We start from the raw sequence: 12,556 nt of genomic DNA on the forward strand, positions 1-12,556 counted from the left end.
ATGAGACTGCCTACACATTGTGGCTAATAACCAACTCTTTTAAGTCATCGCGGCAGGATACGGACCTGCTTGTGGTGTCTTAATGGTAATTGTATCCTAACATATTTTTGTCTCCTTGGCATGGATATTTAACATCGTTTATTCAGTCTTGGGTTTATGTTCTTTCGCCATTTACAGACATTTTACATCTACCTACTTCCTCAGCCTGCCCTGCCAATTTCTAATGAATTTGTGGATTTTCTTTTGTAATACAAACATGTGTGTGCTCATCTGCTCTTCAGTTTTTATGATATTTGTCTCATCTGTCCTGCTTTATGATACTTTTACAAAGAACATGAACAAATGCTTCTATTTTAGAGAAGATATGGGATCCAGGTTTCGGAGCCGTAAAACCAACCGTCGTGATTGGTGGACGAGTTGCCAGGTTGCAGCTTCTGTACCGTGCCGGCACATAAATAGGTTCGGCTCAAGCGGCGGCAGCATCATTCCCCCGTGACTGTCTGAGCGTCTCTCATCACCTTGGTTGGTTCATCATCATCATGGTAGAAGCAAAGCCTACCAAGAAGGCTGCGGCTGCTGCTGCTGTGGTGGCCACCACCAGGAAACCTCGCGTCCAGGTTGCTCACCCGAAAACTAGTCAAATGGTTCTAGCCGCGGTCGCAGCACTCAAAGACCGTAAGGGCTCGTCTCTACAAGCAATCAAGAAGTACGTTGTTGCCAACAACAAAGTCGAGGCTGCCAAGATCGCCATTTACATCCGAAGATTTCTCAAGAAAGCAGTGGCTGACGGCATTCTTGTTCAGACGAAGGGAAGTGGAGCTAGTGGATCATTCAAGCTGGCCGTAGCAGAGAAGAGGGCCGTTCTAACTCCCAAGAAAGCCACCACAACCAAGAAACCATCTACAGCAGCAAAGAAGGCCGTGGTAACTCCCAAGAAAGCCGCCACAAGCAACAAACCACCTACAGCCTTGAAAAAGAAGCAGCAGCAGCAGCTTGTTGTTGGGAACAAAAAGCCCAAAATAAAGAGAGCTTCAAAATCTCCCAAACCACCCAAGGCAAAGAAAGCTGTCAAAAAAACAACAAAGGCAAAATAAACGACGACATGCAAGCAGCATGAATACACATGACAATAAACATCCAGGCCTCCCCCCTCAGTGGAGGGGCCTCATATGATTCCAAAAAAAGAGTTTAGTTTTGTAGACAAATAAATCATTACTTTTGGGGTAGATTTACTCTGTATATTATATATATATATATATATATATATATATATATATATATATATATATATATATATATATATATATATATATATATATATATATATATATACATACATGGGTGAGGTGATATGGTACCAAAGTTTTGGGTAAGGTGATTGACATTTACACAAGATAAAACACGAACCAATGGGAATAAAAACATAAGAATGGAAGTAACTGCAGAAGGCCTATTGGCCCATAACACAAGCACTTCCTCTTGATGCTTCTATATTGGTTCAGAGTCTTGAAGCTATAATAATATATATATATATATATATATATATATATATATATATATATATATATATATATATATATATATATATATATATATATATATATATATATATATATATATATATACACAAAACTAAATAGTCTTGTTAGACAAATTGCCCCTATTAGAGGCAAGTTGACTAACAAGCCGAATGACTGGCAATTGTTTTGAATTTGAGTTAAATCTAACATAGAAATGTAATCAAACCTAACCTAACCTATGCTAACCCAAGCTAAGCTAACCTAACCTAACCTAAGCTAACCCAAGCTAAGCTAAGCTAACCTAACCTAACCTAACCTAACCTAAGCTAAGCTAACCTAACCTAACCTAACCTAACCTAACCTAACCTAACCTAACCTAACCTAAGCTAACCTAACCTAACCCAGCAATTCATGATCTTAATATAATACTGTTAATTGGATAAACCAATTTGGAAAGAAATGTTCGAAAATAACAAAATTAACTGTGCTTGTTAGGAAAATTGGGCCTTGCATACTTGTCCCAATAGTGTGGTTCTCGCTTTTAGGTACGACATAAACGTATACCTAAGTTGAGAGAGAAAAAGATTCTCACTCAAACATGCATATCGATTGCCAGTCCTGAATTCTGGGTAGATATTCGTGTCCTCCCTTTTCATTTACCATCATTTGGATACTATCAAAACAGCTCTGAGAAGGATAAAATGAATAAAACGGGTAGCTCACTCATGTAAAAAGGAAGAGTTGGGAAAGATCTCTCTCTCTCTCTCTCCCCCTCACACCCCCCCACCAATGATCCTGCTCTGCTAGTATATAACGTAACAAACCTTCCCCCCCCCCCCCTCCCCAATCAGAGTCCCTTTAAGCATGCGAGGATAAAAAATAGATTTCATAAGACCCAATGTGCTAGCTGATATCAAAACAATTTATGTTATCGTCTATTAAGCCCTTCAGTAAAAAAGTATAGGGACCTAATTAGGTCCCGTTTTGAGGTGGTGGTGGGTGGAATCGATGGATTAGCCAAGCTCTTATCCGCCGAATCCGTAGAGGGTACGACCCTGGCGCTTCAGAGCGTACACCACGTCCATGGCAGTGACGGTCTTCCTCTTGGCGTGTTCCGTGTAGGTTACAGCATCACGGATGACGTTCTCGAGGAACACCTTCAGGACGCCACGGGTCTCTTCGTAGATGAGACCCGAAATACGCTTGACGCCGCCACGACGAGCTAAGCGACGAATAGCGGGCTTGGTGATGCCCTGGATGTTGTCACGTAGCACCTTACGATGACGCTTGGCGCCACCCTTTCCGAGTCCCTTGCCTCCCTTGCCGCGTCCAGTCATGGTGTTGTAGTTGTGTGAATCGAATTGACGAATGCCCGCACGATTTCCCGACTATATCCCATCAAGCGGACGTACTAGTAGCATTGCAACTCCTGCCTGCCCTTACTTTACGCTTGTGGTCGAGTAGACACGGCTTTCTCACAACGCTTTCAAAACTGCAGTTGCCTACTCGTCTGTTTCACGTCCCTGTGAAATGACTTTTGCACAAATCCAAAAAATAGAGCAAAATCAGCGATAATAGTGATTGAGGTGAGCCGCCTGTTGGCTGCAGCCAGAGGAAGGAGGGGAGGGGCAACGGGGTGACGTAGGCGAGTCGAGCAGCCAATGGCGCTCGAGCAAGCGCCTCGAGACGGCGTATATAAGCAAAAATTTTTCGGCGCCAGCCATCACAAACCACAGTTGTTCACCATGGCTCGCACCAAGCAGACTGCTCGCAAGTCCACGGGAGGCAAGGCTCCTCGTAAGCAGCTGGCCACCAAGGCAGCACGCAAGTCTGCTCCTGCCACAGGGGGTGTGAAGAAGCCTCACCGTTACAGGCCCGGAACGGTCGCCCTGCGTGAGATCCGTCGTTACCAGAAGAGCACCGAGTTGCTCATCAGGAAACTTCCCTTCCAGCGTCTGGTGCGCGAGATTGCCCAGGACTTCAAGACCGATCTTCGCTTCCAGTCGTCTGCCGTCATGGCTTTACAGGAGGCATCCGAGGCTTACCTGGTCGGTCTCTTCGAGGACACTAACCTCTGTGCCATCCACGCCAAGCGTGTCACCATCATGCCAAAGGACATTCAGCTTGCTCGCCGTATCCGTGGAGAGCGTGCATAAGCTAAATCGACCACCCTAGTATACACCAAACTCGGCCCTTCTCAGGGCCAAAATATCCTTCTAAGGAGATTTCAGACATTCCTAGCATCAGACGTCATATGAATTAACCTTCATCTACACATATAATAAATAAATAAATAAATAAACAAATACACTAATTTAGGTGTCATACATACACGTGATATCAATAAATCAAGTCATTTGTAGTACAACCTGTTCTCTTACAAACAAAACGCCGTCGCTTTTCGCTCTTATGCACTGTCAAGGATCACCCCCCCCCCCCCCCCAAAATAAAAATTGTCATACTGTACTAGAAATAAAAGCAGCTTGTATAAGTGACATACTGTCCAGTCCTGTTTTATTCTGTTTTCGGTCCTCTGGCTTAATCTGTTAAGTTAGGAGATGACATTTTAAATTAACCGTTTTCTTGACATTTTCAAACCTAAGAGGGTGGCCTGCATAGTAATCCTAATGTGGAACATAACAATGAATCTCTAATCTCTAGAAAAAAGATACCGAGTGCTTATATGTGTTGAGAGAGAGAGAGAGAGAGAGAGAGAGAGAGAGAGAGAGAGAGAGAGAGAGAGAGAGAGAGAGAGAGAGAGAGAGAGAGAGAGAGAGACACAGACAGACAGACAGACAGACAGACAAGACAGACAGACAGACAGACAGACAGACAGACAGACAGACAGACAGACAGAGACTGAGAGAGAGAAACACACACAGACAGTTTCATAAATATTCTCATTTTATAGCTATTTGCTTTCAGTGACAGAGGTTTTTGTTATAATAGTATTGGTGTCTAACACTCACAATCTCTTTAGAAATTAAAGTGTGGCTCCAATGGAGCCGAGTTTGTTGGTTTGAGGCCAAGCCACCACCACAGGGCAGTAAGTAAGCCGTTTACTTGGAGGAGGTGTACTTGGTGACGGCCTTAGTGCCCTCAGAGACGGCGTGCTTGGCCAGTTCTCCGGGCAACAGGAGCCTTACAGCCGTCTGGATCTCCCGACTGGTAATGGTGGAACGCTTGTTGTAGTGGGCCAGGCGAGAAGCCTCGGCGGCGATGCGCTCGAAGATGTCGTTCACGAACGAGTTCATGATCGACATGGCTTTGGAAGAGATACCAGTGTCGGGGTGGACCTGCTTCAGCACTTTGTAGATGTAGATGCTGTAGCTCTCCTTCCTCCTGCGCTTCTTTTTCTTATCGCCCTTGGCAATGGCCTTCTGGGCCTTTCCGGCCTTCTTGGCAGCCTTTCCAGATGCCTTGGGTGGCATGATGATGCTCGTGCTGGCTGGCGTTGCGATACAATAATGAACTTTTGCGCGAGTCGAGCTTTCCTTTTATATCCCGCTCGCGACTCAGCTCAGAGCGGGTCGCGTGGCGGAGCGCGCTGATTGGTCAGTGGCGGACTCCCTTGATCCTGAGCGGGGTATATAACACGAAGCTCGATCTGCGTGCCGGCATTAAAACACCACAAACCCACAACAGCAGCAGCAATGTCAGGACGCGGCAAGGGAGGCAAAGTGAAGGGCAAGTCAAAGTCTCGCTCCAGCAGGGCCGGACTTCAGTTCCCCGTGGGCAGAATTCACCGTCTGCTGCGTAAGGGCAACTACGCCGAACGCGTCGGTGCTGGCGCTCCTGTCTACCTGGCAGCCGTCATGGAATACCTCGCTGCCGAAGTTCTCGAGCTCGCCGGTAACGCCGCACGTGACAACAAGAAGACCCGTATCATCCCACGTCACTTGCAGTTGGCCATCCGCAACGACGAAGAACTCAACAAACTTCTGTCTGGCGTAACCATTGCACAGGGAGGTGTTCTTCCAAACATTCAGGCAGTTCTTTTGCCAAAGAAGACAGAGAAGAAGTAAGCACTTCTGCCACCCACCGCGACAAATACCATAACCAGGCTCCATCCGGAGCCACACACACTTTAATAGAGAGATTCAAGTAGACAATCAACTTTCAAACATTAATAATAACATTTATATTGATTTCATTTGGAATGTGTACATAACAAACAAACAAAACAAAATTATAGGGGATATTCAGCATCACTTGGAATATTAACCAATCATATAAATCCAATATATATTTTATATTTTACTTTAAGCGAGGAATTCATATTCTATCCATTTTTAATCATACAAATGAACAAAAGCAATTCTTCACTAGACGTAATGAATGAATAAATGATCAAGGTTTTAATGTGTTTCATGAATATATATATATATATATATATATATATATATATATATATATATATATATATATATATATATATATATATATATATATATATATATATATATATATTAATACTTGTGAACCAGAATATGTTTGAGCAGCAGCGATCGTGCCTGCCATTGGCCGAAGTGCAACAATTCAAATAATTTAAAGGGCCTGCTCGGGTATATAAGAGAGGCTGGGAGACTGGGGCCGGTGGTGGGTGATGGGTGATGAGTGATGGTGTGGTGTGGTGTGGTGTTGTTAAGAGTTGATTTACGGCCAGCCAGCCAGCCAGCCAGCCAGCCAGCCAGCCAGCCAGCCAGCCAGCCAGCCAGCCAGCCAGCCAGCTGCAGCCAAGGCAGGGCAAGGCAAGGCAAGGCAAGGCAAGGCAAGGCAAGGCAAGGCAAGGCAGGCAGGCAGGCAGGCAGGCAGGCAGGCAGGCAGGCAGGCAGGCAGGCAGGCAGGCAGGCAGGCAGGCAGGCAGGCAGGCAGGCAGGCAGGCAGGCAGGCAGGCAGGCAGGCAGGCAGGCAGGCAGGCAGGCAGGCAGGCAGGCAGGCAGGCAGGCCAGCCAGCCAGCCAGCCAGCCAGCCAGCCAGCCAGCCAGCCAGCCAGCCAGCCACTCCCACTTTGTATTTATATGCATTCAATTTATATTCAAACATTATATATGTTAAGGGCCTTGTTTTAGTGTTTATTTTAAAAATGACAAACATCGAGTCATTTTACCAGTCCTTTAGCGTTAACGGTGATGCATTTTAAAACTGAACATAAATCGCCTTTTCTGGATATATCAAATATCGAATCCGCTTAATGTGCCTACAATTCAATCATTCAAAAAATACATAATTTACATCAAGCCTTTTCATAGAACAGACAATAAGATTTGTACATGCAAAATAAAAAAAAAAAATCCTTTAAGTTATCAATACAATGTGAGAAAACTTTACTTTTATAACTAAAGTTGCACAATTATACCAACTCTATGGTGGCTGGGTTGTAAGGTGTGTGGCTGGTGTTTTGGAAGTCGCGAGTTCAAACGACCCAATGGGAATAATACTTTTTTTTTTTTTGCCATACAATCTTCCTAATACTATTATGTAGGTTTGTGTGTGTGTTTTTTTTATTCATTCTTTGGTCTTATAGATGACATACATATTGACTCCTTTTACCGGTCCTTAATTAGGCTCTGGGGAAGCAATGGTGGTGGTGGTGGTGGTGCATTTAAAACTAAACCAAAAATCACCAGTTCTGGACGCGTCAAATATCATATCCGCTTAATGTGTCTACAACCTAATTACTTAAAACTACACTATTTAATTCATTCATATCATGTGCATATTGGTCATTATGCTCATACAACCGACATCAAAATTTATTTTCATTATTAGAATCATACATTTCATCAAGTAATACAGATACAAAGAGATTTTCTTTCTGAGAAGACCGTTAGTATTGGCTTGCAGGCAGGCAGGCAGGCATTTGAGGGTTATTATTTCGCCTGTTGATTGGGGAGAGGGTTGATGTGTTAGGGGGTTTTCGGTTAGATGTGGTGGTGGTGATTGGTGGTGGTGATTGGTGGTGGTGGTGATTGGTGGTGGTGGTGGTGGTAGTAGGTGGGAGTTGGGGGTGGGGGGGGGGGGGGGGGGGGAAGGGGAGGGGAATGATGGTCTGTGGATTCCTTCTCCGTACCCTTTACATATAAGCAAAAATATGCCTTCTTGTGGGTATAGAAACATTAACACAAATTATATCAGTAACTGATATTGTAGCCTTTTAAACAGAAAAGATTTGTACATACAAATACTTTTTAATTATCATTTATTTGTGGAAATGGCATTTACGTCATTAAATTGATACCTCAGCATCAAGCTAGTGTCCTGCAGCAGTGGTCCAGTGGTAAAGTGTATATAAGTGATGCGTATTCTTGGAGTTGCGAGTTCAAACCCGGATTAAGCTATATATATATATATATATATATATACAACATGTTTTGTTTTAGTTGGTTGTTTTTGTATAAAGCCTCACACAATATCTATATTAAGCGAGTTTGTTTTAAACATGACATACATATTAATTCATTTTACCAGGCCTTATTCCACACAACTCCGTGAATTTCCCGTGGAGCCAGCCATTCAAACAAAAACAAACGAAACAAAACAAAACAAAACAAAAAACATTATTGCCAACAGCATTTGGTGTTCCCAGGCGGTCACCCATCCAAGTACTAACCAAACCCAACGTTGCTTAACTTCGCTGATCGGACGAGAAGCGGTGTTCTCAACGTGGTATGGCCGTTGGCATGAGACTGCCTACACATTGTGGCTAATAACCAACTCTTTTAAGTCATCGCGGCAGGATACGGACCTGCTTGTGGTGTCTTAATGGTAATTGTATCCTAACATATTTTTGTCTCCTTGGCATGGATATTTAACATCGTTTATTCAGTCTTGGGTTTATGTTCTTTCGCCATTTACAGACATTTTACATCTACCTACTTCCTCAGCCTGCCCTGCCAATTTCTAATGAATTTGTGGATTTTCTTTTGTAATACAAACATGTGTGTGCTCATCTGCTCTTCAGTTTTTATGATATTTGTCTCATCTGTCCTGCTTTATGATACTTTTACAAAGAACATGAACAAATGCTTCTATTTTAGAGAAGATATGGGATCCAGGTTTCGGAGCCGTAAAACCAACCGTCGTGATTGGTGGACGAGTTGCCAGGTTGCAGCTTCTGTACCGTGCCGGCACATAAATAGGTTCGGCTCAAGCGGCGGCAGCATCATTCCCCCGTGACTGTCTGAGCGTCTCTCATCACCTTGGTTGGTTCATCATCATCATGGTAGAAGCAAAGCCTACCAAGAAGGCTGCGGCTGCTGCTGCTGTGGTGGCCACCACCAGGAAACCTCGCGTCCAGGTTGCTCACCCGAAAACTAGTCAAATGGTTCTAGCCGCGGTCGCAGCACTCAAAGACCGTAAGGGCTCGTCTCTACAAGCAATCAAGAAGTACGTTGTTGCCAACAACAAAGTCGAGGCTGCCAAGATCGCCATTTACATCCGAAGATTTCTCAAGAAAGCAGTGGCTGACGGCATTCTTGTTCAGACGAAGGGAAGTGGAGCTAGTGGATCATTCAAGCTGGCCGTAGCAGAGAAGAGGGCCGTTCTAACTCCCAAGAAAGCCACCACAACCAAGAAACCATCTACAGCAGCAAAGAAGGCCGTGGTAACTCCCAAGAAAGCCGCCACAAGCAACAAACCACCTACAGCCTTGAAAAAGAAGCAGCAGCAGCAGCTTGTTGTTGGGAACAAAAAGCCCAAAATAAAGAGAGCTTCAAAATCTCCCAAACCACCCAAGGCAAAGAAAGCTGTCAAAAAAACAACAAAGGCAAAATAAACGACGACATGCAAGCAGCATGAATACACATGACAATAAACATCCAGGCCTCCCCCCTCAGTGGAGGGGCCTCATATGATTCCAAAAAAAGAGTTTAGTTTTGTAGACAAATAAATCATTACTTTTGGGGTAGATTTACTCTGTATATTATATATATATATATATATATATATATATATATATATATATATATATATATATATATATATATATATATATATATATATATATATATATATATATACATACATGGGTGAGGTGATATGGTACCAAAGTTTTGGGTAAGGTGATTGACATTTACACAAGATAAAACACGAACCAATGGGAATAAAAACATAAGAATGGAAGTAACTGCAGAAGGCCTATTGGCCCATAACACAAGCACTTCCTCTTGATGCTTCTATATTGGTTCAGAGTCTTGAAGCTATAATAATATATATATATATATATATATATATATATATATATATATATATATATATATATATATATATATATATATATATATATATATATATATATATATATATATATATACACAAAACTAAATAGTCTTGTTAGACAAATTGCCCCTATTAGAGGCAAGTTGACTAACAAGCCGAATGACTGGCAATTGTTTTGAATTTGAGTTAAATCTAACATAGAAATGTAATCAAACCTAACCTAACCTATGCTAACCCAAGCTAAGCTAACCTAACCTAACCTAAGCTAACCCAAGCTAAGCTAAGCTAACCTAACCTAACCTAACCTAACCTAAGCTAAGCTAACCTAACCTAACCTAACCTAACCTAACCTAACCTAACCTAACCTAACCTAAGCTAACCTAACCTAACCCAGCAATTCATGATCTTAATATAATACTGTTAATTGGATAAACCAATTTGGAAAGAAATGTTCGAAAATAACAAAATTAACTGTGCTTGTTAGGAAAATTGGGCCTTGCATACTTGTCCCAATAGTGTGGTTCTCGCTTTTAGGTACGACATAAACGTATACCTAAGTTGAGAGAGAAAAAGATTCTCACTCAAACATGCATATCGATTGCCAGTCCTGAATTCTGGGTAGATATTCGTGTCCTCCCTTTTCATTTACCATCATTTGGATACTATCAAAACAGCTCTGAGAAGGATAAAATGAATAAAACGGGTAGCTCACTCATGTAAAAAGGAAGAGTTGGGAAAGATCTCTCTCTCTCTCTCTCCCCCTCACACCCCCCCACCAATGATCCTGCTCTGCTAGTATATAACGTAACAAACCTTCCCCCCCCCCCCCTCCCCAATCAGAGTCCCTTTAAGCATGCGAGGATAAAAAATAGATTTCATAAGACCCAATGTGCTAGCTGATATCAAAACAATTTATGTTATCGTCTATTAAGCCCTTCAGTAAAAAAGTATAGGGACCTAATTAGGTCCCGTTTTGAGGTGGTGGTGGGTGGAATCGATGGATTAGCCAAGCTCTTATCCGCCGAATCCGTAGAGGGTACGACCCTGGCGCTTCAGAGCGTACACCACGTCCATGGCAGTGACGGTCTTCCTCTTGGCGTGTTCCGTGTAGGTTACAGCATCACGGATGACGTTCTCGAGGAACACCTTCAGGACGCCACGGGTCTCTTCGTAGATGAGACCCGAAATACGCTTGACGCCGCCACGACGAGCTAAGCGACGAATAGCGGGCTTGGTGATGCCCTGGATGTTGTCACGTAGCACCTTACGATGACGCTTGGCGCCACCCTTTCCGAGTCCCTTGCCTCCCTTGCCGCGTCCAGTCATGGTGTTGTAGTTGTGTGAATCGAATTGACGAATGCCATTCATTTCATTCATTTAAATATAGGTCAAGATACCCTTATGGGTGAGCGTGGAAGTGGGGATAGGGGAAGAATTAGTGGGGGTGAGAGGAAGGGTTTTCAGTATGAGGTAAAGTGCCAGGGCTAGACCCAGCTGCATGGCATTGAAATCGTTATGACCAGACTAGGCAGTGAAGGCAAGGAATCGGATCTGTGACAACATTTCGTCTTTTCTGAGCACCCACGGAGACAGCAGTCCTCAGCTGGGTGTGCCCTGGAGGCTCACACCAGATGTGGTCTTTGATCTGTTAATCAGCATCGCGGCCCACCCAAGGCACCAGAAAACGGGAGCTAGTTGGTCCCCCCCTAAAGAGGGGGGAGAAGAGTTAGGAGGTTATAGTTGGAAGTTCGGTGATTTGAGTAGTGATATTATAGGAGAGGGGTTATGTAAAGGACGAAGCAGGAGGTGGATCGTCGATCAGGTTAAAGAGGTTGTGCGTATGTCTGGGTCTGCTTAGGACGTTTCTGAGGAACGTGTCGTAGTTGTCATGATAGGTGAGAATTCTGTCAATCTGTTTCTTCCCCATAGTATCCCAGGTTATGTTCAGAGGTGGGATGTTCGCCCTCTCATGCAGGGCCTCACTGGTGGTGAAGTCCTGCCAATGGGTATCGAACACCCATCTCAGAGCCCTGTTCTGGGTACGCTGGAGTTTCTTCCTATTTGTTGGTGCTGCAAGTGTGAGTGGGATCGGTGCATATGTTAGGAGTGGGAGAATAAGTGTTTTGTATAAGTAGAGCTTGGTGGCTTGGGAGGCATGTTTAAGTGGGTAGAGTTTTGATAGGGCGTTTGAGGCTATAGCTTTCTTGGGTGTTATGTGTGTGTGAAAGCGAAGGTTAAAGTCTAGTGTGAGTCCAAGTACTGTGGTTTTGTTGACTCTTGGGATCTGGGTTGCATCTGGTGATTGAGAGTAGAGTTTTACTGGGTCAGGGTTACGTCGTTTGTTGTAGAAAAAGTATGTTATTTTTGACTTGTTGGGGTTTGTTTTTATTCGCCAGTCGTGTTCCCAGAGGGTGACTTTGTCTATTTCTTGTTGTGCTTTCCGTGTGAGGGCGTTAATCGTATAGTCTGTGATCAGTTGGGTTACGTCGTCAGCGTAGCAAAGGGTCATTGATGTCCAGTATACTGGGTCAGGGATGTCGTTTATATAGAGTATGTATAAGGTTGGTGAAAGAACTGAGCCCTGAGGGACACCTGCATTTAGGTTGAAATAACCCGACAGCTTGCTGAGGAACTTGATCTGCATCTTTCTATTTGTTAGAAAGCTGCAAAGTAGCCTCTGCATGTTATCAGATAGTTGAAACAGAGTGCAGAGTTTGTAACGCAGGCCGTCGTGCCATACGGTGTCAAAAGCTTTTTCGACGTCCTTTGCAATGAGGGCCGTCTTGGCCCTTTGGTGTTTATTTATGGAGAGGTAG

The 12,556-nt window shown here is 43.6% G+C and overlaps 1 non-coding gene across 1 annotated transcript; it reads right to left on the bottom strand.

The window, feature by feature from the left end:
- Positions 1 to 8,084: 8,084 nt before the first annotated feature.
- On the bottom strand, positions 8,085 to 8,203 carry LOC138361256 (5S ribosomal RNA). The gene has a single exon (XR_011226882.1). It is a non-coding gene; the product is annotated as a 5S ribosomal RNA (ribosomal RNA).
- Between the last annotated feature and the right edge of the window lie 4,353 nt (positions 8,204 to 12,556).

This window comes from Procambarus clarkii, unplaced genomic scaffold (assembly GCF_040958095.1).
Source record: "Procambarus clarkii isolate CNS0578487 unplaced genomic scaffold, FALCON_Pclarkii_2.0 HiC_scaffold_267, whole genome shotgun sequence".
Classification (NCBI taxonomy): Eukaryota; Metazoa; Arthropoda; class Malacostraca; order Decapoda; family Cambaridae; genus Procambarus; species Procambarus clarkii.